This window comes from Dysidea avara, chromosome 3, assembly GCF_963678975.1.
Source record: "Dysidea avara chromosome 3, odDysAvar1.4, whole genome shotgun sequence".
Taxonomy (NCBI): domain Eukaryota; kingdom Metazoa; phylum Porifera; class Demospongiae; order Dictyoceratida; family Dysideidae; genus Dysidea; species Dysidea avara.
In genome coordinates, this window is record NC_089274.1 from 18,061,896 (window position 1) to 18,067,843 (window position 5,948).

Below are 5,948 nucleotides of genomic sequence, written 5' to 3' on the forward strand. Positions count from 1 at the left end.
ACACTGTAAGTCATGCACTCCTTACAGTGCTACAACCATTACATATACCACCTTCACACCTCACTTCAAAGGGAAGAGAAGGTGCATAAGTGGTATAATAGCACTGCTAGCAGTGCTCAGGAATGCAGTAACGAGAATAGGAGGTAGTATATACAAGCCATATCCCTCCTAGGAGTGATATAACTTGTATATACTACCTCCTATTCTCAACTAGGAGGGATATAACTTGTATATACTACCTCCTATTCTCACTAGGAGGGATATAACTTGTATATACTACCTCCTATTCTCATTAATGCATTCCAAGCATTCTCAGAAATCATTTGATTTCTTTGATGAAACTGTGTGATCTCCTCTCTAATATAGCGACACTTCACAGGATTGATAGTGGGTTTTAGTTTTTGTAAAGTGAGCCAGGGCATAGTATCATGGACTTGGGGAAGAAGATAGTTCATTGTTTTACTGAATGAAGAAGGTCACAGGTTAGTTTATATTAAACATGTTACATTCAATAGTCACGTGGGGATGTCCCAGACACTGGGTGTAGCGCTTAATTGATTTGGCCATTAGTGTTAATAGTATTCACTACTTTAGTTTATTCATGGCTAGTAAAGTAAGTACTTTAGTGTAGTTGAATGTCTTTACATTGCCGTTTTGACACCTGGAGCGATGTCACACACACGTAGTGACTGGGCGTGGCGCTTAATTAGCTAGGCCATTATAGACCTTATTCATTTAGAACAGTAAGCGCCCTCTGATGTCACGCGAAGTCATACAAGGGTCCCTATTTACCATGGTAATGGCTTTTCGGACGCCATTTTGAGTTCTAAACCTGGGCGAACACAACGGTTGCTATCATGTTACCATAGTTATGGTACTGCAAATGGCGAATTTGGCGGAGAACTGTGATGTTACTATGGTTTTGGTACTGCAAATGGCGAATATTGGTGGACAACTCCTTCGCAACGGGTTATAAGCGCTATGAAATTAATTCAGTGAATAAGGTCTATAGCGCTGTAAACATATATTCACTGCTCTAAAGTTTAGTTTATTCATGGCTAGTATAGTAAGTACTTTATAGTGCACTTAAGCTTCATTATGAGCTGTTCAGCTCGTATTTGGGCTTCCTGTGTTTAATTGCGTACCCACGATCGTATGGAACGCCGTTTGTAACAAAAATATACCTGACTCCAGCTACCTTATTATCGCCGATAATAAAACACCATCTTATTATCGCCGATAATAAGACTTATTATCGCCGATAATAAGACCTCATTTTATTATCGCCGATGATAAGACTATAGCTTATCATCGCCGATGATAAGACTCCAGCTTATTATCGCCGATAATAAGGCGGTGCTTATTTTCCTAGGAAATAATTAAGACAGCGCTTAAATTATGATTTCGGGTGCGTATATTTTAGCGCTTTAAAACTCTATTTATATCACACTAAGTTAGTCATAGAAGGCTTGCATGGCTGCAGCTACTTCGCGTGAATCTCAACTATGGGGATTATTTATTTATTATTAATTAGCAAAGCCCACCAGGGGCAACACGCTAATGTGCATTACAAATCACAAATTATTTAGCTTATCTATAATGTTCTTAAAAGTGTCAAGGTTAATTGTGTTGATGTTGTCAATTTTCAAGTTATTCCAATCAATAATTGTTCTTGGCAGAAAAGAATACTTATATAAATCAATTCTGGATTGCAGCTGTGCAAATTTGAGGGGATTATTGGCACGAGTATATGATACAGGGGTTGGCTGGGGTAAACAATGGTTTGGTAGCACCAGTAAGTTTCTTACAATCTTGAATAATAATATAAGTCTAGCATTTCTTCTCCTACTTTTTAAACTTGGCCATTGAAGGTAATTAAGCATATCTGTAATACTGTGTTGTTGACTGGATCTGTGCCATGGTTTATTAAGAACAAATCTTGCAGCTCGGTGTTGGATCATTTCTAATTTGCTAACTGTTGTTTGGTGATAAGGATCCCAGATAGCTGAGCAGTATTCAATAGAAGGTAACAATAATTGTTTGTATAAGTGTTCTTTGATTTGTATTGGGGCATTATATAAATTCCTTTTCAGAAATCCAAGAAGACGGTTTGCCTTTCCACAAATATAGTTAACATGAGGTTCCCATGATAGTGTATGATGGAGGCGGATACCAAGATAGGTGTGCTCTGATACAATATTCAAGGGGATGGGAAGCATTTTTTGACAAAATTGCAGTTTTTCTTCGCGAAAGCGGTCGCCAATTTGGAAACTGCTCGGAAAATTTTGCTAATTATGCCATAGAAAGGTTGGAAATCTGCATTATTACTGTCTCTCGCCTTAAGGCACATTTGGAAAATGGTGCAGTACTTGTCCAGCCCCAGTACCATGAAGTTGTGACCGGATATAAGAACAGTATGGAGAGCTTGGTAACATATTTGAGATCGTTGTCGGCTGGAGAACTAGACTAATGGGAGAGATACATAGCCTCAATGGAACGTGTATCAGAATCTTTGCGATACAGAGCTGCAACAAGGGAAAGTGTAGGTAGAGGAAGACCTCCATCTATTGTAGCAAAGGAACAACTTGAATATTTGTGTTCATTATCATTTTCATGGACTGACATAGCATTGTTGTTGGGTGTTTCCAGGATGACATTGTATATAGGAGACATCAAGAATTTGGAATGCAGGCAGGGAACTGACTGATACAGAACTTAGAACTAGAGTGTCAGTCAGAAATTAAGAATACACTTTCTGGTGTAGGAGAAAAGTTGATTCTAGGCTGACTTAAGTCAATGGGGTATAGGGTGACTAGAGCTCGTGTTCGAGATGCACTGAGGTCTGTAGACCCCATCAACACTGCTCTTAGGTGGCAGGGGGGATTACAACTCGAAGACCTTACTCAGTTCCTGGACCTAATTCCCTATGGCATATAGGTATGCACTTATAGTTGTCTATGTGCTATGTTGTATGTTGCAACATAAATATATTATTATATTAACTGTACAGCACAAAATTTTGAAGGATGCAGAATCTCTATACTGATTTGACAAAGTTTTTGACAGATATAAGAAGAGTATAGCTATAATACATATGACAACTATCAAAGTTTTCTTTGCACCATATACAGAGGGTATCAGTTTGATTTGCATGACTGTGTTTTGAATCTGCATGACACTATATTTGACCGGATTTGCGAAAAGGGGTCTTCCACCCACTTCCAATTTACCAACTTTGACAATTCATAACTTCCGACAGGAAACAGTTATTGCCTTGAAATTTAGGCAGTGGTGAGCACCAACACAGGTTAATAGATGGAGAAAATTTCAGAATTGCATCTTTCTTGAACACAAAGTTATGATCTTCCAAGTTCATAGAATTGGATGTGTGTGGAAGACCCCTTTTCGCAAATCTGGTCACAATTATGTTGTGCAGTGAAACCTCTCTAATCTCATGCACAGAGACATCAACTTTGTCAAGTCACCTGTGTAATCCGACATTGTACAATATTTTTGGATTGTGCAGTAAATTAGGAACATTGCTTTTTTATTTTTATTTTTTTTGAATTTTCAACTATTACAGCTTTTTTCTTTTATGAAAAAATGCTTGGATGCTCAAAACTTACACTCTGTGTTAGTTGGTAATGCAGCTATTAATCTTTGCCATATTGCAAAGGTTGAAAACAATGTATTTCCGAGTCTAGGGAATCCAATTTTTGTCAGATTACAGAGTACAAATGTGTCAGATTACAGAGGTTGTTTTCTATACAAAAGTGTTGGTAAATGACAGCTTGGTTAGATTAGAAAGGATCCCGGTGAAATAGCTGTTTAGTTAGAGTAATTTGGTATGGTCTAATATGGTTTTAGTATTACAGTGTGGTTACGACATGTTGTAACTGAGAATAGTTTACATTACATGCACTAATATTATGTACACATTAGGTTGACAATATATATGATAATTATCCCAGAAGATAGAAAAATTATTGAGAGAGGTATGTGATATGGTATTAATTTACAAAATGTTACTATAGCTTTGTATGTTGTAGCGGAAGACAAACGTTTGAAGTTTGTGAACCAAATTTGTCCAGTGACACCTCCAATTCTGACTGTTCATGTGATACGATGAAAAGAAGTGTTTCGAGATACCATGGAACTTTTGAGCAAAGATAAAGTGTTTGAAGAGTTTCCTCTCAAAATTCAATTTGCAAATGAGTAGGCAATAGACTATGGTGGAGTGTGTCATGATATGTTTTCTGCATTTTGGAAGCATGCTTATTTCCACTTTTTTAAGGATCAAACCTGCTTATTCCATGTCTGCATGCAAATGGCTAGCATTGGCTGTGGAATCCCTTCTAATGAGAAGCAGTTTTGGGATAGTTTCACTGTTGAGGAACTATATTCTCTGTATGATTCACTTAGTGCGACTCCAGAAAAGGTTTTGGCTATACTAGATGAACCCATTGAGGAGAATTCTACCCAAGCAGCTGTTTTTGGCTATTTAGAGCTTTATGTTGGGAACATGAAGAATGAAGAGGCTAGGTGTTTCTTGAGGTATACCACAGGGAGTTTAGTGTTGATTGGTCAACATATAACTGTTGGCTTTAACAGCTTATCAGGATTCGCCTGGCGACCTACTGCCCATACATGTGGGTGTGAATTGGAACTGCCTTCAACCTATCTCAGCTATCTTGAGTTTGAGAAAGAGTTCAATGCCATCGGTTTTAGCTGATCGATAACTGTGCTTGGGACATGAATGCTTGTTGACTGTCAGTACACCAGTTGTAGCCAGGACGCTGTGTATATTACTTTAATGATTTTTGCATGTGTGTTATGTAGCTACCATTTATAACATGATCTGTAAATAAACATTGATGATTTGGATAGTTGCATATGATGCATGTATTAGGTATTGTACCAAATACTTTGAGGGGAAAATCAGTAGTTTTCGCGGTTTTGCATGGGGGTAGTTATCAGCGAGAAGTTTATTCTAGACCTCCATATAATCTAGCTAATACATTTTGGGAGTGTTTGCAAATCCGCGAAAAAAATTTTTAGCAACAATGCTCAACCTCGAAAAATTTGCCTCTCGAAATAATTATTTTTCACTAGATCAGCTGGTGTCTGCCTACGACCTTGTTCAACTCCATACTGCAGCTGGTCACTGATGATGCCATGATTCACTGAAGCAGCCATGACTTAATAGCTAGCTAACATTATTATTAATAATAAAAGCTAATAGATCTATATACGCGCCCGAGGACATAATTTAAGCGCTGTCTTAATTATATCCTAGGAAAATAAGCGCTGTCTTATTATCGGCGATGATAAGTTAGAGTCCTTATCATCGGCGACAATAAGCTGTAGTCTTATCATCGGCGATAATAAAGCTGTAGTCTTATCATCGGCGATAATAAGGTGAGGTCTTATTATCGGCGATAATAAGTGTTATCATCGGCGATTATAAGGCGAGGTCTTATTATCGGCGATAATAAGTGTTATTATCGGCGATAATAAGTGTTATTATCGGCGATAATAAGGATGGTGTTTTATTATCGGCGATAATAAGGTAGCTGGAGTCAGGTATATTTTTGTTACAAACGGAGTTCCATACGATCGAAGCGATCTGCATGCTCGTGACGATACACTTACGTTCGGCCTCTCAGCAGTGCCTTGTCGTTGCTCTTACGACGTTACCCACAATCGAAAGTCACATGGTCTCATATAAATACACTCGCAAAGCATTCCACCAATTTCCATGTACACTTGCAGGTGATTCACCCAAGTGGAATATATCAAGACACACGGTAGTGTGTCGTGCGGCCCAAGAAGCTGGCGCGCCACACCCGTGAGTATATTGACAGGAAGAACGAAAACGTCATTTTCACACATTTGTATCTCGGTGATCACTTATCTGATTGGAACCAAATTTGCTACACAGTTGCCCG

The 5,948-nt window shown here is 38.3% G+C and overlaps 1 long non-coding RNA gene across 2 annotated transcripts; it reads left to right on the plus strand.

Annotated features, from left to right (window-relative positions):
- Positions 1–399: 399 nt before the first annotated feature.
- On the plus strand, positions 400–4,925 carry LOC136249869 (uncharacterized). Of its 2 annotated transcripts, none has more exons than XR_010698363.1 (3): positions 400–482; positions 2,345–3,995; positions 4,050–4,925. It is a non-coding gene; the product is annotated as an uncharacterized lncRNA (long non-coding RNA). The 2 variants fall into 2 exon arrangements; XR_010698364.1 differs by lacking the exon at positions 400–482 and having other exon boundaries at positions 2,225–2,937; positions 3,943–3,995.
- The last annotated feature ends 1,023 nt before the right edge of the window (positions 4,926–5,948 follow it).